The 27068-nt window shown below is 46.2% G+C and overlaps 1 protein-coding gene across 5 annotated transcripts in view; it reads right to left on the minus strand.

Annotated features, from left to right (window-relative positions):
* LOC138513604 (sodium- and chloride-dependent GABA transporter 1-like) overlaps window positions 1–27068 on the minus strand; it is a 619404-nt gene that overhangs the window by 362263 nt on the left and 230073 nt on the right. For 3 of the 5 annotated variants that reach the window (XM_069628581.1, XM_069628583.1, XM_069628584.1), the window contains 2 exons: window positions 6784–6848; window positions 6448–6524 (listed from right to left, as the gene is read on the minus strand). The gene's annotated coding sequence lies outside the window, so the exon portion shown is untranslated. Of the gene's footprint in view, window positions 1–6446; window positions 6525–6783; window positions 6849–27068 lie in introns of all 5 variants that reach the window. The other 2 variants (XM_069628585.1, XM_069628582.1) reach the window with 2 other exon arrangements.

The raw sequence follows: 27068 nt of genomic DNA on the forward strand, positions 1-27068 counted from the left end.
TGGAGGTTAACTGGGATGCGATGGAAACAAAACTTTGGAAAAAATCATTGTCCCTTCCAAATTGTGTACCCAGTGTAGCTCTGAGACATGAGTTGGGTCTCTCGTCTTTGAGATCCTGGCTTGAGCGGAAATGGATCTCCTTGTATAGGTCCGTTTTGGCTCCCATTAAGGGCTCCCTGTATGAGGAATTGTCTGCTCTACTCCAATGCAATACAAACAGGTTCTTGGGAAAATTGAAGCTAAAATGTTTGGAACTGTTGGATAATGCAGATTGTACATTGGACAGTGTAAGAACGGCTGAAATGTGGGATTGGGTGAATACAGGAGATAGGATGAAGATGACAAAATTGTCACAATCATTCTCTTTTATGGGAAAAAAAGAATGATTTTGCTCACATATCTGAGAAAATACCCAGACTCAAGCTCTAGGGACCTATTCTTAAGGTTCAGGCTCAATTTACTCCCAACTAGGGAAATCCAATCAGCCAGAGATATAGCCTTTTTAGATGATAGATGTTTGAATTGTGATGTCAATGAAACCCAAAAACTGAAACATCTGATATCTAAATGTACAGGCACAAGGGAGTTGAGAGTTGTGAGGTTGAGAAGATTTGTCCATGATATTAATTCTCTAGATACAGAGGAATTTTGGTCCAGAGCTTCATCCGGGCTTGAAATGTTCCTAACTGCAGAAATTGTAACACTGTTACGAGATCTAAAACTAGATGGTCAGTGAGAAAGGAAACTTGGCTGATACGTGTAATTGTATTATTGTTTTCCATTCCTGATTTTCTTGGTGCTCTTTCTGTCTTGTGGAATTTGATGTGAATGTATGATTTTTAATATTTTGTAAAAATGTAAAAAAAAATGATGGCTAATGCAATATAAATAATAAAAGAAAGGAATGCACGAGCATACATGGTTTCTCAGTACTATATGGTTCCACTATATCCACTAGTTAAAATCAAATAAGAAGATGCATAATTAATGAAGGTGAACTGGAAAGTACATTCGAACTGGATATTTCCCATGTAAACAATAGAGGGAAAGAGAGAAAGAATCTGCAGCTTAAATGGCTGGAAACCTTCCCGTCACTTTGTACTAAATGTATCATTGAGGGATATTCTCTGATGGATGAGAGTTTAAATGCAAATGTTTCGGTACCCAATTTATATCTGTCCTTCTTCAGGATCACATCGTTAAATGATGTTCTACTTTTTATAAACACATACAATGGGATAATACAGATGGATTAATATATCTGTCCAACATTCCCCTGCATTGAAGGATTTGTAACAATGGATAACAAACCCTCCAAAGTATTCACAATTGCAATGTCCTGCTATTTTCTAGAATAGCTTCTGTCCTCATGTACACGACCATACAATCCATTGCATCCTCAATCAATACCTCAATCTGAACACCGTGGCCCACCTCCTGGGTTGGTTTCAACAACATCCATGACTATAATTTTAAGTTGCTGGATGTGTGTACACAACCCTGTTGAATTGTATCTAGCAATGGTAAGGTTACCATAAATGACCCTCCAACTGTGCTAATTTTCAATTGCAAAATACCACAATTTTCTTTTACATACAGTGAGACAAGACCTGAACAAAACATTTTTAACGACAATAGCTGGCATTAAACAAGCTGATAATGCGGGTGATATTTTTTATTTCAGATTTACCTCTGAATCTTGTAAAGATGGACTCTGTGAGATGGGTAAGGAATTTTAGCTCATGTCTATTTTTTGTCGAAAGCTGTGTTTAAAATAGGATAGAGACTGATGCAGTATGTGTGTGGCGTATCAGAGTGATACACGGCTTTGACTGCTTTGCGGAATTCATATATCATTTTATTTATTCATTTATTTATTTGTTTATTTATTTATTTATTAAGCAGCAACACCCAAAGGCATCAGGGTATTACATTAACACAAGACTTCAGATAACAGGACAACAGAGAGTAATAAACGGATTATATGTTTCCAATCACTTGTATTGTGTTCAAAGAGCTGGTACTGATATATTCTCTGAGAAGAGATGTGAGAGTAAAAATATTGAGGTTAACCGATGGTACACAAACATCTAGTTCCTTCATGGAAAATAAATGCTAAATATATGTACACAAAGGCATCAAGGCACCACACTCGACCGTAGATCAATAGACTGGGAGTACATCTTCAACTCAATGGGGAAGTGTTTGGGTCCATTTGCTACGTCACCCCAGTGACATACCCTTTAGCCAAGACACCTCCTCTCTGAAAGAAAGCATTTAGTCAGATGGCAACAGTAGTTGCTATGAAGCTTTTTACCAGCATCCTCTATACCTCTCCTGCTAAAATTACTCCCATTTGACAGACAATAACATCCAGGTGGTATACCCGCTTCACACAGCCGTTTGTTGCTTCACCCTAAAAAGCTGTAAAATAACCTGGTATAAAAAGCGCTAGCTTATCCCAAGTCTCCTTCAAGAGCAGCTATTATTGGCGGAATTGTAAATAGGAATATGATGGGGTACACAGTTTGGGATTGTATTACTATTTAGTGCTGTTTAGCAAATAATAAAAACAGCATTGGATAATATTTAGGGCCCAAAGAATCACAGGTGTGGGATCCAGGGTGGTGCATGGATATATGCTGCATATCAAAGTGTCTTCACCCCTTCAAATGCGTGCCCTGCCTATCACAAGCACAGTTTTGCCACCATGTTTCAGATATTCTTTTCATAACATGATGAAATTAAAATAATCTTACACACAACCCAAACCTCGGGCAGGATCACGAAGAGAATCTACGATATCGGGTGTAATTAAAACATCATTACCATTATGTGCACTAGGGATGTCACGGTATTAGTTTTATGACGGTACGCTAACCTTCTTGCCAAATGACAGTATATCATGGTTATCACGGTATGGCAGGTGGGTTTAACCAATCTTAACAAATATTTTCTAAAAAGGTCATAAATTGTTAGATTTATCATCACAAACAAAACCAGGCACCCAGGGCCAGAATTGGGCTTTTCAACATACTTTCCACTGAAAAGCCACCCCTTGCTTCCACCGAACACAAACACACCTGTGGAGAGGAGGAGGGGGGAGCCCTGCTGCGACTGTCAAAGCAAACTGAGTAGCTTTTCTTAAGTGGACATTTAGGCTTTTAGCTCCCCCACTGGCTAATGGTGAAGATGAACATGTTTCCATCTTTATAACCTGCAGCCATCTTTATAACCTGCATGCCACAGATCAAAGGAGGCTGATGGTAGTATACGCTAGTGCGCATACACACACACACACACACACATACGCGCACATGCACGCTCTCTTTACGTTACAGCCTTTAGTTTACTTGAGGGCCAAAAGGTGTTCAGTAATCACGGACATCTTATCCTTGGTATGGCAGCAGGGAATACCCACAGATGAGTGAATTTCGCAGTGTGACTTATTATATGTAAATTCAATTATAGAACCACGGAAATCCCCCATTGTCATATGTTTAGCAAACATTATCCATTATAAATATATAACCCCCAAAGCCGCCAACCCAAAGTAAACCCTTTTCCTTCTTGGCACTGTATTTATTCTACCTATTGCTAACATACTGATTTTGTGTCAGACACGTGTGGTTTATGGAATGGCATTAAAAACTGCTCCAATTGATACTGCTTGGCAGATGGCACATCCAACAGTGCAAGACCAAGACTGCGCAGCACTTGCTTACTGCAGCCTTTCCACAAATCAGATTGAAAAGCACACTTAACGGTATAAACGGTATACCAGTATAAACAATGTGACGGTTATTATTGTTCAATTAAGTGGTTCACGGTATCTTTAACGGTATACCGTTATACCGCTACATCCCTAATGTGCACACACACTACTTCCCCTTGCCCCTAAACCTCACCACACATACAAATGTGCGCCTCTTTGAGCCAATTTACTAGGCAAATATCGTATAATGTTGGTACATCGACGATCATTTTTTCGATCGGTTATAGGGGGGTCAGAAAGTGCATATAACAGGTTAGGGAGTCGATAATAGATATAAAACAATAGGGGAGGGAGGATTGGGGGAAACCCATAAAATAACAAAATAAACAATTTGATGAGTTTTTTCATTAAAAAAGTTTCAGGATAAAACCCATTGAAATAAAGACTGTCAATGTAAAAACATGCAGCCGCAAATATGGACCACTTCCATTGCCTACAGTTGGTGTCTTAAAAGGATGTAAGAACCAGGCATTCTCTTCCTTCCACCAAACCGCTTGCTCTCTGGCAGCCCCTCGAGATCTGATGTGCAGCTGCCAATGGCTTTGTTTGCAGTATCTTTGCCCTGCCTCCAACCACATCCATTCCACTTTCATCACTAAACAGGTACATCACTGGCAGAAAAAATACAAAACGTATTGACACACAGAACCACAGCACAAGCATCAGAAATGCACACTTTCCTGGCATACAGAAAATGTACAATATTGGCATTATAGGAGCAAGTGGCCCTCACACAAAGAAAGGATCAGGCACCTAAAGCATCACTGAAATCTTCCCTCACATACTGGACAGATGCATCATAGACAGCAACACTGCATGCGACTGTCACAGCCCAAACAGGGACAGCCTGGTTAACCGCAGTGCCAGCTTCCCTCAAATGCACACTGAGTAGGCAGCAGCATTGCAACGTTGCAAAAAGTAGGTGCTTTCCTCTCAAACACACTGCATACAGTTACTACATGGGCAGGACCAGCACAGGCGTCCATCAAAAATAAAACAGGCATAGCATAGGCAGGGTCAGTACAGCCCTTCTTTGTACAGGTACAGTATGGACATGCTATAACCAAAAAAAGTTATGTACAAAAGGTTTTAAATAAATCTGAATGACTGGCAAAGCTCTGGGCAACCTTCCATACCATCATTTTTTAGCCCGTCTGTGCCATTGCAAAAGGGGTCCAGCCATATGCATATCAGTCAAGTACTGCCACCAATGGGAGCAGCCCAGTCCGAACTGCGAGGCCAGGTCGCCTCTGCAAGGAAGGAAGCACAGATCAATGGCAGAGGGTAAGATGTATTGTAAACCTTCCAGCCTTCACCTCTTTTGTTATTGTCCCCCTGAGTGGGACGTGTATGCCCAAATGTGGGTCCCGTGCCTGCTGGGCTTAAAGACCCAAGCCACTCCTCACTGATGATCCCCAATGAGGCTGAGACAGGTCTGGGGATGCTTGTGGTCTCGTGCAGAAGGGATGTGACCAAGCAATTCGGCTGGACTGCCCCTTTTGTAGTGGGACGAAGCCTGATTTGCATGTGGTTTTTCCCCTTTTGAAATGGGTTGGCAGGCAAAGAACGATGGTCTGGAGGGTTGGCCAGATCAATGACAGAGATCCAAGATTTATTCTAGAGATCATTGGAGGAGAACCAGGACTGAACAAAAGACAGGCAGTCGGGTATGATAGAGGAGGAAGCAGAGGAAGAAGAGCGGAGCTTGAAGAAGATGGTTGTAATCTGTGTAACACTGGAAATGAGGAGAGAAGGATAGAGCCCTGGGGAACACCAGATGTAGACAGAGTGGTGGAGGAGGAGAAGGTACACAGGAGCACCTCAGAAGGGCAGTCAGAGCTGAAGGAGGTCAGCCAGTCCAGTGCCCTGTCTCAGTTACCAAGAGTATTTTGGAGCTGCGTTATGAGGATAGAATGGTTGACTGTGTCAAAGGCAGAAGAGAGGTCAAGGAGGATGAGAACAGCAGGAGAATTAGAGTAAAGATTTGCAAGCAGTGCTTCACAGGTTTTCAGGAGAGCAATTTCTGTTCCTCTGGATGCTCGGAATCCAGATTGATGGTCATGGAAACAACAAACGAGCTCAGTGTGTTGGGTCAGTTGGGGAAAGAGCAGATTTTCCCAGAGTTTTCCAAGAAAGGGTGCAGTAGAAATAGGGCAGTAGTTGACCGGACACGAGGGGTCGGCTGAAGGCTTTTTTAGGAGGGGGTGCACAAGGGAGTTCTTGAGAGAAGAAGGGAAGGAGCCAGATGCTAAGGAGTGGTTGCAGAAATCGGTAAGAGCGGGAGCAAGGGAGGAGATGTTGTCCTTAATGGTTCTGGAAGAACAGGGAGAAACCTGTTTGGATGAGACCTTCATAGAGCAGACTACTCTAGAGATATCTTCTATTGTGGTTGGTGCAGTGGCAGCTGGTGAATTCTGGTGGGGCGTAAATAGTCTCCCCGATATGTCATAGCGCTTGAGCGCAGCGAGGGAGCCCAAACCAATCTAGGGGAACCCCAAAACATTTTGGAAAAAAAGAGTTAAAAGTATGCATTTTAGGCTACAAATGAATTGGTTTTCCAGGCAGTTCTTAAGAAGAAGTATTCCAGTACTCTTCCTTTGTAAAATGCCACAAGCAATCACAAACCTGTCTTTATGTCAAACAAAGAACCACAGCCAAGTTGTTTTTCTTACCTGTAAAGTAGGTTTGGCTCTTTTCTGTGTCAACTGATGCACATAAATCCTGACGTCACTGTATGTCTGAAAGAATACTGAACATGCATGTTTTAGAAGCTAACATTGAATGTCTTGTTCATTTGCCAGGCCACACTTTATAGACCGGGTACTTAAACAAAACCCACACAGCACTTAAATAGGTTGCACACTACATAGGTCCTGTACATTTAAACTCAAACATCGTTGAAGCATATTTTACTTATTAATCGAACTGGCTGTGGTTCGATATTTTGACTACCCAACCAAAGATAAGTTCTCTTCAGGGCAGTGTCAGCATCTGCATTTATGTCTTACCTTGGCTTTATAGAATTCCCTCGATCGCAGCAAAGACCCCGATGAGGAAGCTTCAGTGCAGAACTCTAGGTAGTTGAAGAGAGGAAAATGTCAAATAACATTTCCTATCACATTCTGGCACTAGATGACAAGAGGCAATTGACAGTCTTTTTCTTGCCCGATTACCATAATTTACTTCTACCAGTGCAATCACAATCAGAGCGGTCAAGTGTTCTACCAACGAAAAGTTCTCTCCCATTTTCAAACAGATGAGTGCACTTTGATACGGCTTCTTATGGTTACTCTTACCTTAACTAAACTATTAACAAAGCAATGCCTGTAAGACATCTCAGAAGACTGATGCATCCTCTGAAAAGGACTCTTTCCCTGGAATTATCTCTGCACTGCTAAACAGTCTTTTTGAGTCTAGTCTGCACTCAAAAAGACTGTTTAGCATTTGTTAGCAAATGTGACACCTCAAGAAACAGAGAAAAACTGGTCACAGAATTTGCTGATTCACAGAGATGGAATAAATTATCGGTACGCCATAGTACTAGTCCGTTCGCTTTTTAAAGAGCATACATTTATCTGAAAGGCTCAAGAAACGCGTCTTTGATGCTTTTTCTTTTGCCCGTCCTGTCCCAAATATAGAATCAGCTCAGGCTGGTCATTCAAGCACTGCCAGATTCCCATGTCACATTAGAGACTGTGTGTGTGCATGCGTCTGTCTGTCTAGCAGTCACTGCGAGGCTGTAGTTCATAATTGAATTCCATTGGTCGCTGCGTATGTGGGTGGCTGAACAGGAATGGCAGGGTGTGCTACAGGACAAGATTAAGATACAACTGCAGAGCGTTAGGTTGTTCTCAGTACTGGAACAGAAAAGATGCTACTGTGGTCAGGAGTGATGTGCATTGGCAAAGCTGCGTGTGTTACCCAAGCACTAGCATAAAAAGATGCGGTGCCGGAGAGTAGAATGGATGTGCTTTGGCATATTGTGTGTGATTGATGGCGCTGGAATCATAAAAGGGACTTGATGGCGGGATTGAAGGACAGTGACAGAACTTTCTATGGCCCAGTACTGCCTGGACCCAGTCGGAGATGCTGTCTGACAGCACTACAGTGCATCAGCAGAGTCGTGGGAAGGTACCTCTAGGATTAGCAAAAGCGTTTTTCCTGTCCTTCAGGATTTACAATTAGTAGACCTCTGTGCATGACCCAATAGCTCTGTCAATACACCCCCCTCTTGTCCTGCGGCAATCCCACATTCCAATATTCTGGGGGGACACATGCAGAAACCTCAGTCCTGCAATGCAGTAACCCCTACAATTACAGTACTGGGAACCCACTACTGTTCTGCTTATACACCCCAAACCTACCCTGCAGCACTCGTGCTACTTCAATAAAAGTTCAAACAGTCATCTATGTTAGGCGACCTCAGTCCTGACCAGTAAAAACAATGCTATTTCTGTTGTGAATCTATATGCAGCATTGGTGCCACTTGCCAGGAAGTGTGTTGTAAAATGTATGAAGAGTCCTATACTGGACTACTAAGGTGTGCTAACAGTCAAGGCTGTGTTCAAATCCCTGCACTATAACAGTAATTGGCCACACAGTAAACAAATGAGTTGTGCGTGTGGGGATCTTGGCACTAGAATAGCAAGGAATGCTGGGGATAAGGACTGAGGTCTTATCTAAACTGGGTAGAGGTCCCAGAATTAGAGAGCTGCCGCTCAAGACTCCAGTATATTATGATCACAATTGCACGTAGATCTTTGTAATGAATAGCAGAGGGCGCTGCAGACCGTTATACAGGTTTAGTAGGCACACATGCTCACCACACACACCTGCACACAGAGTCTGTGGCACTGCAGGTCGTTATGGTGCTCAGGTTACAAACACATTTCTTTTATCAGTGGCAGAGTCTTTCATATGCATAATGAAACATTTCCAACTCAAAGAGCTTGCAAAGCACCAGTTACCTTGCAAATGTGTGATAGTTAAATTGAGCAACACAAGGCACCCATTTAAAGATGTGTTTGTATCTCTGATGTCCACTATCCTGACCAGCAAATAAATAAAGTTGCTTTAACTCACTAATCAAATGTTTTCAACATCATGAATAACAATGAGCTGGAGGTTTGTGACAAAGAATCTGCACATCTATCTTTCTTTATTACAACACTTATTTTAATACATGTCTTAAATCACTGAAAGAAAGTACAGTGGGGTTAACTAGATTTTTTAGGTTGCCATCATCTTGCATTCTGGGACTTATAGTTCCCATTCAGGATGTGAAATTAAAGCCAGTCCTTATAGAAGCATGTAAAGCCAAAAGAATATAACTGTGGCTTAAAGCCACAATTATATTCTTTTGGCTTTACATGTTGTTATAAAGGCTTTATTATACAATGTGTGGCTTTTTATGCAATTTGCGTTTTTGTAATTAAACTAGACATTACTGGCTCACTCGGATTGGCTTATATGGCAAGAGGCCCATGGCTGAACCAAACATGCAAAAAGCTTGCGTGCGCCAGTTTTTTGGGTCAATGTGGGCCACTTATTTGGCCAATGTGTCCAGTTTGGTGAGTTTTTTCACTATGCGGCTAATAGTTTTGACCAGTGTCAGTTTTGCTGAAGAAATATTCTTTAAAATATACAATTTGCATCACATTTTATCAAAAATCTTCCCCTTGGGTACTATTCAAACAGCATCACAAAAGGAATGAATTCTCATTTTCAACTTTGAGCCACTGGTGCCCGAGACAATTGTATGCCACAGTCCGGCCCTGCTCACATTGTTTGATTTCAAGGTGAACAGGATAACTGTAGACTCTGCAGACCTTGAAAACAAAAAATGTTAGCCAAAACACTGACACTCGTACCTCCTCCACCCCCCCCACTGCTGATTAATGGGCAGATGAGGGGGGGATGTCAGATTCCCCCCACCTGCCCATTAATCAACAGTGGGGGGGCGGAAGGGGTAAGAGTGGGGTTTCTGGCCGGAACAGCTGGGCAAACGGCGTGCCTGCCATCAGCATTTTTCGTTCCCTGAGTCCAAGGATTCAGGGAACGAAAATCAAACTTCAGAAAATGCAATTTTCTTAAGGCTCCTGGGCTTCCAGACTCTTAAAAAGAAATGTATTGCAATTATGAATAAACTCTGTCGGAGTATATTCATAATTGCCATTAATTTTGTTTCAAGAGTCCTGGGCTTCCCCGGCCCAGGGGAGCACAGGGCAGTCCACATGCCATGGCCACTACCAGGAGAAAGCCTGAATCCCTCCACCCGGGGGATCCCACATAGGCTCCTATGGGCTGAGGGCTTCAGAGGGCTGGGCAGCCCTCTCCATATGGGTTCCACCAGCCCGGGGAGGTGGGGCCCGGAATCAGGAATGTTTTAACTTAAAGTCCTGGACCATGGAGCTGGAGGAGGCCAAAACGAAAACAAAAAAAGAGACAATGGAGTCGACTTACTTGCGGTGGTCAGGCCAGCTCCAGGCATCTCGAGCAGTGAAGGATCCAGAAGCTACCTCGTGCTGGTGGCTCCGCCCTCTATCATTGCCCCTCACATGCTGGGGTGGGATCAGAAGCTCCTGCCCCCACTCCAGTTAATGATAGGCAAGGAAAGAGGGTGGGCTATGACTCCCAAGGCCTGGCCCCACCATGTTCATTGCATTGGAACTCCCAATGCAATGAACATGGTGAGGCAAGGCAAGGCCTTGCCCCGCTATGACGTGATTTTGCACGTCTCCCTGGGCCTTCTGATTCATGCATGTGGGACTGGGGGAGGGGAGGCTGCTCTGAAAAGCGTCCTTCCAACCCCACTTGCACAGTCAGAAACGAATTGGAGGGCATTGCTCCTCACACTGGCTGCTGGCATGTACTGCAGGCAGTCAGCAAATACAGTGTATTGACTGGTTGCCTGCAATACAACAGCGGTGGTTCGTTATTGAAGGAAGAGGATGAAAGGAGGGTCTCTGCCACACACACCCTCAATAACAAGCATCCACTGGATAGGTGAGAAGGAGGAGAGAGTGGGTGAGGGTGGAAGAGAGGCCAAGCGAGGCAAGGGGTCCAGGGGAGGAATGGAGGAAGGGTGAGAAGAGAGGGGTCAGAATGTCCTGGGTTTTAGAGGTGAAATGGGTGTCCAGTGCAGAACAGAGGGGCTGAGAAGGAAGAGGAAGGTGGAGACTGCAGATTGATTGGCTAGATCCTTGCATATTTCAGCCATGTTGTTTGAGTTTCTATAGATATGGGCACAGATGTGAGGCCTCTTCTTTGAGCGGATAGAGAGACAGTATTGCCTTTGGAGTAGGCAGCAGGGCAGTTTGTCAGAGGATGAGTCTGAGGTCTGCCAATTCCATTCGGCAACTCTGCCCTTAAGTTGCAGAGCAGCTAGATCGGGGTTGTGCCAACTGTTACACTTTGAGGCAGGTTTCAGGCAGATCCTCATGACATGGGCTAGAATGTCTAGAGTGTTTGTGATAGAAAGATGAAGGTTGGTAAGGACCGAGTCTGCGGGAGAGTTAAGGGCAGGGGAAGGAGGAGGGATGAATGTGGAGGGTGACACAGCAGCTGATACTTGTTTCATCGGACAGATGACCGCAAAGGAGGCTGGCACTGCTGGTGTAGTGCTGGGTCAGGGGGCAGAGAGGTCCCAGATGAGAGGAGAAGGGAGAGGGGAGAGTGATCAGACAAGGAGAGCGGTGTGGTGAGATGGTTGAAGAGTGGGAGATCAGTGGGATGAAGGCACCAAGAGTGTGTCTGGCAAAGTGGGTGGGGCTGGAGGGGAAAATAGAGAGGGCAAGAGAGGTACAGAGATCACGAAAGACAGAAGAGGCAGAAACAGTGGAGTCAAGGTGGATGTTGAAATCTCCAAAGAGGAGGAGTTTAGAGATAGAGGTCAGAAGAGAGGAGGTGAATTCATCCCATTCCAAAAGGAAGACAGAAATAGGGCCATGGGGCCTGTAAATAGTGGCAAGGGTGAGAGAGAGATTCAGAGAGATGCTGAGCTTGTAGACAAGACTTTCAAAGGAGGACTAGGCCTAGGTGGGTATGAGAGAGCTAGGGACCCACTCAGGGAAGATCAGGGCTACTCCACACCAGGTCGGTTGGGTCGAGGTTTGGAGAGGATCTTGTAGCTGTCAGGGCGAAGGGAGTCAAAAGCAGTGACTGAGCTGGCATTGAACCACATCTCGGTGAGAGCGAGGACATTGAGATCAAAGTCTTCAAGAAGGAGGCAGATGTCAGAAGAATGTTTGACAGCGGAACAAGCATTCAGATTGGCTAAGTGAAGCTGGTCGCCACCTTTGAAGGTTTTCCATGGAGGGGTACATGGAGGTGGTACACCAGTCAGAGGTGGTGAGGGAAGTGGAGAGAGAGAAGAAGGAGGAGTAGCAGGAGAAGGTAGGAAGTTTATGAGGACAGGCAGGCGCCGGTCGAAGAGAAGAAGATTGGGTTGAGGACCCTGAGCCATGGCAGTGCCATTGTGATAGACATTAATGATGTACTTAAAGGATGAGAAGTATATCAAGAGTACTTCCCATCTAGTGCCACCATTAATGGGTAAAGAGGAAAAGGGGAGAGGATAGAGATCAGATGAGAGATCCATAGGTCTGGAGAGGGGAGAGAGAAGAGGATATCAGTGATAGTCTGTTTGGAAGTAGTACTAACGTAGGTGTCAGCAATAGGTCGGGCAGGATTCGAGGCCAGGAGATCTTTTTAAAGCTTTTTTCTTCCAGACTTTGTGAGACAGGAGGGATATGGGATAGAGTAACAGTTATAATAGATGGGGTAGATGGAGAGTGCCATGGAGGTGGAGGAAAAGAGGGATAGTTTGAGTAGCTGCACTATGCCCGAGCAAACTCACCAGGTGGTCTAGCAGCCAAGGGCTGCAAAAGGGTGCACATATGTAAAGCACATCCCAATTCAAAATTGCCAGAAAGCACACACATGTGGTACACAAATGGAGGGTGCACAGATGCAGGCACTCCTAAATTTGAAATTGCCAGAAAGCACACAAATGCAGTACGAAATGGAGGGTGCACAGATGTAGGCACTCCTAAATTTGAAATTGCCAGAAAGCACACAAATGCAGTACGAAATGGAGGGTGCACAGATGTAGGCACTCTAAATTCGAAATTGCCAGAAAGAACACACATGAAGAACAAAATGGAGGGTGTAAAGATGTAGGGACTCCTCAATTCGAAATTGCCAGAAAGCGCACAAATGAAGTACAAACTGGAGGGTGCACAGATGTAGGCACTCCTAAATTCGAAATTGCCAGAAAACATACACATGCAGTACACAATGGAGGGTGCACAGATGTAGGCACTCCTCAATTCGAAATTGCCAGAAAGCACACAAATTCCGTATACAATAGAGGGCACACAGATGTAGGCACTCCAAACTTCAAAAGTGCTGGGTAAGCATAGAACAGAGACAGTAGATAGTTCTTATGGCAGTCATACAGAGGCAGCACTTAATGTGAGGCCAGAAGCAGAGATTACAACAGCTAGATGAGATTTACTGGTAGATAGTTCTGCGGAGACATTTTTAGGAACAGCTGCAGCAACATAATGCAAAACGAGGCGGAAACATGTGGAAAACTGAAAGCATCAAGAATGCAATGAGGTAAAAGACCAAAGGATCGGTATTCAGAGGGGTGACCAGGGTGAGTCAGATCAGGACACAATAGCACCATGTACAAGGGGAATCTAAGAAGGATTGGCCATAGATCCAGGGACAGTGGTAAAGTTAAAGGTATACGTTGCAGTGATAAATGCCTGAGCAGTGCCAGGAAAGAGACCGGCCTTGAGAGTGCAGTGAAGGGGTACAGGAGTCGCAGTTAGCGTGACAAGTGAGGCTTTTGGATGGAAAAGGTGTGAGGGGCTTACCAGGCGAATCGATCTGCACATGAAGACTCTGGTGCGCCGTCGTGATTATGGGGGGGTCCTACCAGGCCTGGACAGGACCAGACAGAGGAGGGCAAAACCCTTTCAGGTGACGCTTTGAGGGGGCCAGCGATTGCTTGCCAGCTCCATTCCCGGTAGGAGGGGTAGCAGCAGCCAGCCAATCACAACAGCCTCTTCCAGGAGCCCCAAGGGAAGCTGATCAGCTGTTTTGGATGACACACGGGGTGCCATGTTGAACAGGGTCTCTCATCGACTCCAGGTGCGAAACGCAGAAAAGGGGCAGCCTAAAAAAATAATAAAAGAGAGGCTCTCCCAAAGGGAGAAGGCCCTTTTATTCAAGGCCCTTGAGGGGGGGGGCGAGGATCGCCTGCCGGCTCCATTCCCAGCTGGAGGAGTATCAGCAGCCAGCCAATCACAGCAGCCTCCTCCAGGAGCCCCATGGGAAGCTAAATAGCTGTTTTGGTTGCCACGCTGGGCAGCCATGTTGAAGAAGGGGTACAATTACATGAGCACAATTGTAGCACAAACAGAACCAGTGCAGTCGTATTTTATAAACTGCTACAGCTAGAGGAAGTGCAAGCTTTCCTTACTCATGGCTACAAGTGCAGGATGGTCAGGCTATTGCAAACAGGCTTATAGATGGATACATGTTCAGCATGGACAGTCCCAGAGAAAGTTTCATTTGCAAAGAACAGTTACAGGATGGCTGCTTGCTCCATACAGCCTGACCACTTCCATACTTATGGAGTTCTCTGCATTCAGACACCCTTCTCTTCCAAAAATCAGCTTGTACTGGAAGCTGGATGGAAAGAGGGGCAGGCAGAGAGATCATACTGTGTAAAAATGCATTCTTTTTGCACTCTGTTTCAGCAATATGGCCCTGTCTGTCTTACTTCTTGTGTGAAAGTGGAAGGGAGAGTTGAAGAAAACGGAGCTGTATGTGCAGCGGTTGGTAGACACACACACCCACACACACACACACACACACACACACACACACACACACACGCGCGGCCCTCTCGAGTGCAGTTTCACTAGATGTAAAGTGCTCTCAGCGTCCCCTATATTCATTGTCATTCCTATCTGCATTTTACTCGTGCCCTATTTTTCAGTGAGCCTTATTTAGAGGGTCATGCTTTTTGTTTATCATCACATTACATATATTCTGCAATGACCTTCCAAAATGTCCAATTAGTTTAATAACTTTTAACATACCATTAGAAACTGACAGGTTAAGCGATCTACAATTATCTGCAATCCACGCTTATTCACAGAAAGCATGCTTATTTTACCTTCATTAGATAAACATACATTGGCATACATGGAAAATCCCGAACAATTGCTGTTCAGCATTGTTTGAAAAGTTAGTACAAACAATTGCAGATGAGTTGGGCGGTTTTTGGTTGCTAACTTTCCAAGAAATCCTATATAAATGTTCCCCATTGCGTGTTTGAAAGTGTGGCCATGAACAGTTTAATGCAACTTCTGCAGTACTACACCACCGGACAACGGGTTTGGAAGTAAGGTGGAGGAAAAACCTCAAACAGAATGCTGGTGGTAATTCCTCTGCTTTACAGCCAAAAAACAACAAAATTGGCGGAATTACAGCTGGTGGTAATTCCACCGAAATCCCCATGGAGTCCTATTGAATCCAATAAATGGGGGCTAACGCTGCCAAACACCACTTGTAATTCTGTCAGACAAATTGGTGATAACGGTAAATCCGTTTGATGGTATCTCAATGGATTTACCGCTGAGATACCACCAAATTTGTAATGAGGCCCATAATGTTTGCATCTTTGAAATCACCCACATACAATGTATGGCAACTTGCAAGTAGCATTTGTGCTCAAAATATTTTATTCATGCAGCTTTTCAAAGGTTGAATGAGTAAATATCCTTCAGCTTGAGAGCAAATGATGCCGTAAACCCATCAGGAGGTTAGTGATTAGAGGCGGTTCTTCTAGCAATTCTTATACACATGTATCTATCAGATTGTTTATCCTAAATAAACAGTTTAACAGAAAATGTGCTGGAAGCACGGCACAAGTTGTCCGATTCTGAGATGTTATGTTAAAAGTCTATTCAGCAGGGCTCAAGTCGAGGGTACATGCGGGTGGACGTAGTCGACCAACTTTTTTCAGAGGGTGGACTCAGCCCCCCCCCTGCAAAAATGAAAAAACATTTAATGTCTTCTTTGAATGTATTAATTAACACCAACTTCAGGGCTCGAACCACTGTTTTCAGGTTCACAGGGTAGACACTTTAACACTGCACTATGTAACCTAATGAAAAATAACAAACAACTAAAGGTAATATGTCCCATTTCGTTACTGCATGTCCCAGGGAAAACATTGGAATTTAAAACATGCACACCTTTAAACGTTTTCAACAACACTATTAGAAGAAAATATCCTCTCTTGGTTTTGTGTGTTTGTTGATTTTATGAAAGGCAAATGCCATTTGTCCTGTGCAATTTGGGTAGTTATGCAAAGCCAATTGAATGAATTGAGCATATTTCACCTTGATATGCTAATTTCTGGTGACCTCACATTCCTTCGCATTTGTTAACGAGTCCCCCCACTTGTGTTTTTAGGACTTGATCCCTGCTATTCAGGCCCTGATTGCTGAACTTGCATGACAGTCTACTCCCATCCCACCCCCCTCCTGCTTCTATGCATGAGGCACATGCCTCAGTTGGCCCATGCTCGACCTCCACAGGTTCCATCAGGGCTCCACCAGGACGTTGACCTGCGTGGGGTGAGTATCTGATGTTTTTATCAAGACGTCTTCCTGTTCAGCCTCAATGTTTTAACTTCTAAGCCCGAGAATGTTATGTGCAGCCCAAAATGAGGTGTTTGCAGGCAACTTGCCCACTTCCTCCGCCAGGTAGACCTCATTGAGTACTATGGTTGCATGAGTGAATCATGCAGCCACTTTATTTCAGATGGGGTTACTACTCCTTTGGCAATTCAAGTGAGTGAACAAGTTGATGTTTGGTGTGTGAGTGGTTTCAACCCAGCACTCCACCTAAGTCAATGCCTAGCATGGGATCCCCAATTGATACCCTTATTTATATATTTTTATGTCTAACGTTCTTTTATTTCTGGATGATGTACCCTTATATTACACCCCTCTCTTTGAATCCCCCCGGTCTCACTGAACCTAGAAATAGGTTTGTTTTGCAAAGTTTAAAAGATGTATTTGATGAATTAAACAATATATATATATATCACTTTTATGAATATGAACAATATCTAAATATTACACTATTATGAATATGAACAATGATCAGCAATGGGTGATACCACAATAATCAACAATCTCTTTAATCAATTAGGAGCAGGAATAGGAAAAAGAATGTAGCAGAGAATAAAACCTTGTGTGGGTTCAATGAACTTAATGCAACACAGAAATGAAACTTGATATGAATTCAATCAAAGACAATGTAATCACTCTTTCCCCCTGATACTTCTCACTCCCCCCAATATGCAACATGAAGAGATGGAATGAGGGCACACAGGTTTCAGGAAGAACAATCAACAAATGCAGTTTCAATCCCGATTCCCCCCAGCAAGCTTAGAGAGAAAAGGAATGATTTTAAAACAGGTCAAATGCTTTTAAATGTGATTTGAAATAAATGGGAAAAATTCTAAAAATTACTCCAATTTGCTAAATGGGATTCAAAACTAGTGAGAGCCGCTTTGGATAGGTTCAGGTAAACACTAGCAATGATTTGTGAATGAATGGCAGATAGGGAATTAAATTCAGAGGTGGAATGCAAGAATTAGCTGTTTTTACATCTGGTGAAATTGAGTGAAATGCGAAATCGCGACAAACTTTTCAGTGCACGAAAAACGCGATTACAGAAAAACTATAAGGAGTTAAAATTCTTAGTTTGTTTGAAAGCTGAGGATGTTAGCTTCAAAATGACATTTAAATTTCGATTAAAAGGTTGATTTTTCTCAAAAAGAGTCAAGATTTTACTAATGAGATTGCGCTTTTGAAAATTTACCAACAAGGATGGGCTTATACTAAGAGGCTATGAAGATGCAAGATACCCAACAGCCAGCCACCAGAGCAGCAGCGCTTCCGCTCCGACTTTTGTCCGCCAGGACATTTGACTTTCTTCAGAAAAATATCAGCGCACAGATGATTATCACTTCAATTATCACAGGATTATATGGATGGGAGAAGGATTTCAGGATGGACAAAAGAGATTCTACAATGCAGTCTGCATATGTTGGAATGGGTTGGATTGGGTTACTTAATACGAAGAGGTTGGTTATGGACAGTTCTACGCTAAATACTCTATGGTTTGGAATGGGCCCATCAAAGATCTGGTCAAGGGTTTGGCTGGAATTCGCTCACCACCGGACAGGTCCCAGGCGCTTGGTTCTGCTCTCAGCAAGGCACTCTGGTCTGCACGGCCTCTTGGACTGGATCTGACAGTTGGGTTCTGGGTTACAGCTCTGCTGGACTGATCTGGATCTTGGGTTCTAGCAAGGGTTCTTGGCCAGAAGAAGCCAAAACAGCACAGCCAGGCTGTTGAATTGGTTAGGCCCCGTGGACGTTTAGGGGTTAAAATCAGTTTGCAAGATTTCAAAGGCCCGCTGAGAAGAGTTCAGCTTTTTGGGTTGCACCTTTTGCTTCAGGGTTCTAGAGTCTGGATCTGGGTGCAGGAATCTGGATGTGGGTTCTGGAGTCTGGATATGGGTTCTTCCTTGGTCTGGGTTCTGGAGTCTGGATATGGGTTCTTCCTGCAGAGTGCTTCGCCGGAAGATCAGTGATGGGTGAATGTGTGTCTGTCTCTGGGTCCTCAACAGTCCCTATTTATCCATTTTCCAAAGGGGTGGGGAGGCTGATTATACTATGCCCAACCCTCTAAGAATCTGATAGGTCAGAGAATTCCCTCTCCCCTGATTTGAGAAGGGAACAGTGTGTCATGATGTGTCATCATGTGTCAGAGTGACACTGTGTTTATGGTCCAGAGAAAAAACCTCCCCTTTGTTTCTACCCAGAAAATCTATTTTCCCAAAAAACATATTTCCAATATCCACAACTTGTAAATAATACATATTTACATTACAGATTAACTAAGGTACGCTTCTGTCAAAGCCTCATCTTCCTAAGAGTTTCGGTTCACAAATTACAGTTTTTCGCACTTTTGGGAAGTTACTCAGTGTCAGTTCTGTACCAATTTTTTTACATACATGCACATACCATCTGGGCATATCCCTGTAAATGTTCATATTCCTAACATAATCACAATATCTAGAATATGAACATTTCCGTGGTTCAGTCTCTGAATATCACACAGATTACAGATTAGTTTTAAACTGTGAGCAAACTTTTCATTTTAATAACCTACAAATTCCATATTTTTATCAGTTCAGTACAATTTGCTATAAGTCTTTTTCTCAAACAAATGTTCTGTGCTTTCTGGATCCACAAACGGTTTGTCTCCGCCTCCAAGGTCTTGGCTGGGCCAGAGAGTCACATGGGCTTGTCTTCCTGGCCAGTTGGTTTCTGTTCACACCCGAATTAGCATTTTCTTTCAGTTCAAGAAGCCCATTGTCTCTTTACCAGTGCAGCAGAGCAAGTGTCCTCCTCTCCTTTTGGTGGGAAGAAAAAGGGTGGTGTGTTCTCAGTGGGGAAAAACCTCTTTGAAGTTTTATCTGAATCAGGTTACCTTATAATAAATTGTGACATTATTCCTTGTGAAACTTACAGTTACAAATTTAAAATAAGCAAACATATCTTCAATTCCAGTCTTTTTCAACATGAAAATCAATAGTGGCACCCTATATTGCATTTGATGGAAGTCCCTTCTTTCCCCACACTTAGATTTTCAGACACAAGTTTAACATGACAGGTTTAGAGATCGCCAAGTCTGACCGAGGCGAGTAGCGGTAATGCGCCTATTTTCAACATATTTTCCCAAGCAAGCATCTTTAAATATGTGTTTTCTTCTGATACATTTACTGCTGCTGACATTATATTTATGTGGATCTTGAAGTAGAACGATGTTTAACACCCAACAAGGAGGTTGGATCTTTTGTATGGTTTGTGAACCATGATTTTTGCAAATTTGACAACCAAGAAAAATGGATTTCCAAACAGCTCTGTGTTTCTTTTGCAATCAGCATTGCTTTTTCAAGTAGTTTCAGGCTACTCTGTGGGTAGCCCAATGGTCGGTTTTGGCAGTGGTCTCCTCTGTTACCACTGACATAGGCAAAAGTGGAGTGACGGCCTATTCGTCAGATTTTTCCAGCGCACTTCTGGGTGATTTTAGCGTGCATAATGCTTTCCAGCGGCCATTCTGATGTTCCTGATGCAAGCAGCGCACAGGAAGGTTTCAGGGCCTGGACTGGTGGGTTAAAACATCCCACAGGTGGCCTCTGCTGGCCTGCACCTAGGCAAAGGCCTAGTTTGCCCAGTGCTTGCATTGGCCTTGAGTGGTTCGCTGTGTAGCTTAGTGCAGCACTACACATTCACACATGCAATTAGGTTTGTGTGCTGTCATGCTGTGCTAGCAGGGTTCTGCCATACTTTATAACCAACAGCCCCCTGTAACTAGAGTAGACCCTATCGTGCTGCATGGGCATGTATGTCCAAGGACGGGGCTCTTTATTGTGCAGACATTGTCTGTGGGGCAAGGACTGACAGTTATCGGGGTTCCCATCCATGAAATGGGTAAGGATTATAACGTTTGGATCGTCTGAAGGTGAGGAGTGGTAAGGTGAAGATTATGTGGTAGTTTCTTTCTGCGTTGATGTGGTGAGCTTTCATTCCACTCAGTGCCCAGCCATTTACCTTAAAGCACTAGGCAAGACATTGGCCCTCATTACGACCCTTGCGGAAATCGACTGACCGGAGCGCCACAGCGTAAATAGCGTTTCCGCCATTGCACGAAGGAGCAAAGTGCGGCCCATTCCGACCCATCGGGCACGAGCACCACGGCATGGCGGAAGTGCTAAGTCCGCGATGGCGGAAAAGACCCCAAAACGGCCCACACCGCCGCCGTACGGGGCCCCAGGTGCAATACCGCCACCCCTCCTAGCGGTCACCGCAGTGTGCGCCTACCGCAAAGTACGGTGGCCGGAAATATACGGAAACGGAAGTTAAAACACGGGCCCGGAACGGGAAACATCCCGGCGTGCACCTATAAATACACTAAAACCACACAACCACTAAAAACACTACCCTGAGACACACCCCACCCCGTCAACCACCCTAGCGAAACCAAGAAAAATGGGAAAAGCAGCGAAGAAAGCGTGCGACCACAAGCGGCAGGTCCACTTCTCCCGTGAGGAACTCACCGTGCTAACAGAGACCCTCCAGGAGAATGCTGCCGTGGTCTTCTCCACGCAAATGACCAGGACGGCACTTGCAAACAAGAAGGCCATATGGGCTCTGGTGGCACAGCGGGTAAGTGCGGTGGGGACCGCACCCCGCACCCCACAGCAATGCCGCAAGCGATGGGACGACCTGCGGATACGCGTCCGCAGCATACTCTCTGCCAACCGCAACATTGCCACAGCCACCGGGGGAGGTCCTGAATCACCCATCAAGTTGACCCCCTGGGAAGAAATCTGTGCCTCCACCATCGGAATGGAGAGCATTGAGGGAGTCGGAGGGATGGAGAAAGGAGTGCAGACATCCGAAGATTCAGGTAGGTGGGCCAGATATAACAAGCCACACAGTCCATCCATGTGAAGCACCATGCGTCCACATAGTGCAACAGAAACACATGTCCAGGATAAGGTCCACACACATCGGCCTGATAGCGCACGTTAAAACCCACAATAAATACATAAATAATTAAAAACCCCTAATACACGCACTACACGTGCAGCAGGCACACCCAAACTGCAGGCTGCCAAACAACTGCACCCTCACTCCACACACAAATCAAAGCACCTCCAAGGACCCGACCCAAATCACCCTCAGGTACCACCCCAAAGCATGTGATACAATGCCATTCCAATTCCCACAGACCCATCAATAACCCTCGCCCTCCTTTACTCCACCACAGGGTCCGATCCAAACGACGAGCCACAGGACACCCCTACCAGCACACCTGCAAAGAGGGCCAAGACCAACGGCCAGAGACCCTCCACCTCAGCTGCACGCATCAAGACACGGCAGCAGCACAAATCAGGTGGTAGCACAGAGGAGGGAACATCAACAGGCACCCCAGCAGCCAGCATGGCCACAACACCACCACCACAGGTCCCCCCAACGGATGCCACAGAAGGCACTGCCTCTGGTGGCAGCAGCACCATAGGTGACACCCCATTGATGGCAGCATGCTCGGACACAGAAGACGGGGATGTCGAGGTCAGATCCATCCATGACCTGTCCCAATCCCCCTGTCTGTCCCATCCCGTACAACATGAGGATACCACGCAGGGGCAGCCACAAGACGACGACTGGCCATCCCCCCCAAGCCCTGTGGCAAGGCAACATGAGGACAACAGCCCCTCTGTGACACCCCCGCAAATGGGCATGGCCCAGCAGAGGCAACAGTCCCTCGACAAGTTAATCGTCCAACAGCAGCAAATGGCCACACTCCTCAAGGACCATGCCGATGAATGTGGGGGCACCAAGGCAGACATAGAAACATCAACAGAGACACTTAGGGCAGAAATGGAGAGATGTACAGAGACGCTAAGGGCACAAATTGAGAGTAGCACCGAGAGCCTGAGAGTCCAAATGGAGAGAAGCACCGAGAGCCTGAGGGGGGAACAGCATGCGACGTCCAAAGACGTATGTGCCGAACTTGCCGCAGTGCGCCGTGTGCTCACTGAGCTCTCGCAAACCCTTAGGGACATGCATGGACGTGAGCAGGCAGACACATCATCCGTTGCAAGTTCCGTCCAGGGCAGCCCCCAACGTAGATCAGGGAGGAACCTGCGCTCCACAGGCAGGGGTGCCCCTGATACCCGCAGAGGGGGCTTGCAATAGCGACAGGCCACTGACAATGAGCATCTTTGGACACTGGTGTTCGGGTGGGAGGTAGGAGGGTGGAGGGGGTGTGTTGGGCTCACTTGGGTGGCGGGTCGATAGGGTGTTCAACATGATATCACATATGCCATAAAAAGTGCACGATCACCCAATGAGATGTGTGGACATTGATCTTTGTGTACTAGGCCATCATAGGCGTACAGTCCATATTGTGCATGTCCCAGACACACGCAGTGCCACGAGTCCCGTGTCCATGTATCAGCCCCCAGGCGTGAGTGCTAGAAGCATACATCAATGAGATGCTGACGGATGTCACGGCCCTCCGGTGCCTCGCAGACTCTTTGAGGTGCTGCCACATCCCCACCCTCATCATGACCATCATCCGGTGCTTGCAGTTCAGCGTCAGGGGGCATGGGCACATTTCTACGTACGCACATGTTGTGGAGCATGACACATGCCATGACCATCTTTGCAACCTTCTCATGGCGGTACAGGAGTGCCCCGCCAGACCTGCTGAGGCAGCGGAAACGAGTCTTCAGTAGGCCGAATGCCTGTTCTATGACTACACGGGTACGTGAGTGGGCATGGTTGTAGTCCTCCTCATGCTGGTCCCGTGGGTTCCGGACTGGTGTGAGGAGCCATCTCTTCAGTGGATATCCAGCATCACCTGTATGTGGACGAGAAACGTAGGATGTGGAATGCCATTGATACGTACGCACACCCCCCCCCCTTCCTGCCAGTACATTGCCAAATCACATACCCCACATCATCATGCATGAGATGAGACTCACCGAGTAGCCAGGATCTGTACCCTGCGTGTCGCTCCATGTAGCGTGGTATGGTAGAGTTCCTCAAGACCATGGAATCATGGGTTGATCCAGGGAATCGGGCACAACAATGCGTAATGATCCTGTTGGAGTCACACACCATTTGTACATTCAGGGAATGAAATTGTTTTCGGTTGCGGTATTGGGCCTCCATGGCATGTGGGACGACCAATTCAACATGGGTGCAGTCGATGGCACCAATGCAACCCGGTATGCCGGCAAGTGCATGGAATCCCACTTTTGTGTTCGTAATTTCCTGCTCCGAGCGTGGTAGGGAGATGTAGTCGTCTGCGTGCTGCAGGAGGGCATCGAGCACTTGGAATAGTGTCCGTGAAAACAGTGGCTGTGATATGCCATGCAACTGTCCGACTGTGTGCTGGTAGGTGCCTGTGGCCAGGAAGTGGAGTACAGACACCACCTTCAGTAGGGGTGGGATTGCGGTTGGGCTATCTATCATGCTGACTAGGTCAGCCTGTGTCATGTCCACAATGGCGGCTATGGTGTCCCGGTCCAGACGGTAGAGGGTGTGGATCTGCTCATCAGTGAGGTTGAACGGATGTGCTCGGAGGCGTGGGATTGCGGGCTGCCTGCGTGGTGGTAGTGGCTGTGCTGCTGGGCCTTGCTGGCCCTGCCTTGGCCTCCTCCTCCTCCTGCGTCTCCTCCGTGCGGCTGGTTGTAGTTGTTGTTCGTCTTCTTCTTGGAGTCGGAGCACTTGCAGTGCTATCAGGTCCCCCAGGGCCAACATCGCGAGTCCTGCCGGTAGCATTTCGCTGTGGTTGTGGGAGGAGACTGGCTGTGCAATTTATGTGTTTTCAGGCTGTATGGCCTCCACCTGTGGTGATTGATTCCACCTGTGCAAACGGCTCTCCCCTTTGGCCGAGCACGTCCCGCGCACTACGCTGCAATTCGGGTAATGGTATCTTGCTATTGCAATCATGTATTTGTACCCGATGGGCGTGTAAGATTGGTTGATATGTTCATTCTGCTGTGGTCCCATTGTTTCCCATACTATCTGTGCAGTCGCGAACGGACTTGTGAAGGGTCAGTGGAACGTAGTACTCGAGTAACGGTGGGCCCTCATGCATCACTGTACCGAGTTGCAACGACGGGCGGGGCGTCCCATTTGTGGGTGAAGGCAGTTGCCATTTTCACACACAGCCGCACTCGATGGAATAATTAGTGATTTCAAACGGCCACAGATGCCTTTTCGACGTGATGTTGCAAATGAGGAATTCGAAGGGCGGCGCTTTCGGTTTCCAGCTAGCGGCGAGGAGATGCCCACAGGTCTGACTGCAAATGTAACGTTCTATTGTTCTATGTCCTTGAGACAGGGCCCATGGCGAGGGAGCAATGATTGATATGAATAGTTTGGGATGCGCAATAGCTACGTGGGCGATGAGGCCGGCCATTCCCAAATACATGTTACTTCACAACACTGGATTCACGGGTTGGGGCACTGTGGATGTAGCAGGCTGCATTACGCACAGACTCAATGGACGTTTCTAATGTCATGTGAGTAATAATTCAGGCGTTTTGATCCCGGGATGAGGGAATGATGAATGGATGCATGGGCAGGTGATTTGGTGCAGAGTTTGCCATGTACAGGGCTTCTTGGGATCTATCCGCCTCCCCTACGCTATGTGATGCAGGGCTGCCATAGTGGGACCATCGTCTATCTGGCCTTGTTGAGCCCTCCCTGTCTCGACGCGCCCTCAGACACTTGTGTCCATGCACGTTAACATTCCCATCTGATGGATTCTGTTTTGGCAGACGCATGCACAGGTACACTCGTTCGTGATGGTGTTTACACCTAGGTATAGATGGTTATGAGTCGCAAGTGGCTTTGGGGTGTTGATGATCCTTTGGAGTGGGCTGGCATGCATATGGCTGTGGATTTCGTGTGCTCATTGAAGTGAGTTGTTCGAATGTAGTTCTGATGGCCATTCTGTTCTTGTTCTTTTCTTTTGGTTGACAGGTATCTCCTCCCCTTTTGCCACTGCCATCTGTATGCCACTCCTGCAGATGGATTTTACTCCCGACACCTGCTGCTTCGTGTTAATCGGTGGAGCAGCATTACGATCTTATGGGACGATCGCCAGTGGCCCACATGCCCTTACGCAGTACTGGTGGCTCGGAGCAACATTTCGGCCTTTCAGCTGGACTAGTGCCTCCCCATTGGGACGGCCCTGCGGTTGTGTGCGCTTCCTTTTTGCCTTTTCGTACGTGATTGTGGCTCTGTGTACCATGATGGGACAGGGCGTCACACAAGTAGTGGCTGGTCTTTTCTTGCGGATGCAGCCCACAATGGTGAAATGTGTTTTGGAGTTCATGGCCTGATGGCTGTATGGGCTTGGTGATTTTGTTGTGCATTAAATTTCTATTCTGATTTGGGCCGTGTAGCGTTTTTCTTTGCAAGTGATGTGGCATGTGCCTATATGTGGGGCGATGTATTGTGAGGAGATCTGCATTGGGTTCCTGCTTCGGGGTTTAGTTGCGTGGTACTGTGCTGGGCGCGTTTGCCTACTGAGCCCGTGAGGTCAGGGATGGGGGCTGCCTATATGACAGTTTGGATGTTGTCATGCTCAGGGGCGGGGGATTGGGTTTTGTGTGACAGATGGCGGTCAGCCAGGTGGACTGGTGGAATGTTGTTATTTTCGGAATGTTGCTGGTCACAGGTGCCTGTGTTTGCGTGCGTTTCGGGGGGGGGGACTGTGGTCATGTCCATTGGGATGGCTTCTGTATTCGTGCCATCTGTGCCCTGCAGCTCCCATTGGCCCCTGTTGTGTTTCTTTTGTTCGTTGGCATGCATGGGTGCTTTGTACATTTCAATGGTTGCATTGTGACTTCATTGCACCTACAGGGAGTTGTACTTTGTGGGCAGGGAGCGGTGTACAGGCACTCAGTGGGGCCGTTTACGGTTGATTCGCGATGCCGGACTTCTCGCCATGGCGGAATGGTCCATTCCGCCATGCCTGATGGCGTTAGGTACATGTCCGCTAGGGTCGGAATTGGCGTACCGTTGCACCATGGTGGTGTTTGCGGTTTGGCATGGCGCGCGCGCGCGTGCTTAGTGCAGTTAGCGTTGGCGTTCACTACGGTGTCGCTAATGGCTTCGTACTTTGCGGTGACGGGTCATAGTCGCACCGAGCGCTATTCGATGGCGGTATTGCATTTCCGCCATCGTTTTTCCCTTTCCGCCAGGGTCGTAATGAGGGCCATTGGCTCAAATGCATTGATTTACACTCTGAAACCTAATGTGTTATTCCTTGGGCAGAATAACCGCGAATCAGGATTTTGGCTCAGCTCTCTGTTACGCGGAGGGCATTAACAGTCGACTCATGAGGTAAAGATTATCAAAAGAAAATAGGTTTATTGTGCTGTAGACTGGGTCTGAGCAAAACGTTGAATAAAGATGTATCTGTAAACCTGGCAAGTAAAAAGAAATGATATATAATAATTTAGCATTCATATGGTGCTACAAACCCTCAGGCATCTGAGCGCTGCCTATTATTACCCACGGTGCGTGGTGTCAATGCGAGCGCTCTACTCGCTGTGCTATCGGACCGTTGACCGTGAGTGAGACGATTCACTGCT

Source organism: Ambystoma mexicanum, chromosome 12, assembly GCF_040938575.1.
Source record: "Ambystoma mexicanum isolate Mex_15411 chromosome 12, UKY_AmexF1_1, whole genome shotgun sequence".
In the NCBI taxonomy this organism is placed as follows: domain Eukaryota; kingdom Metazoa; phylum Chordata; class Amphibia; order Caudata; family Ambystomatidae; genus Ambystoma; species Ambystoma mexicanum.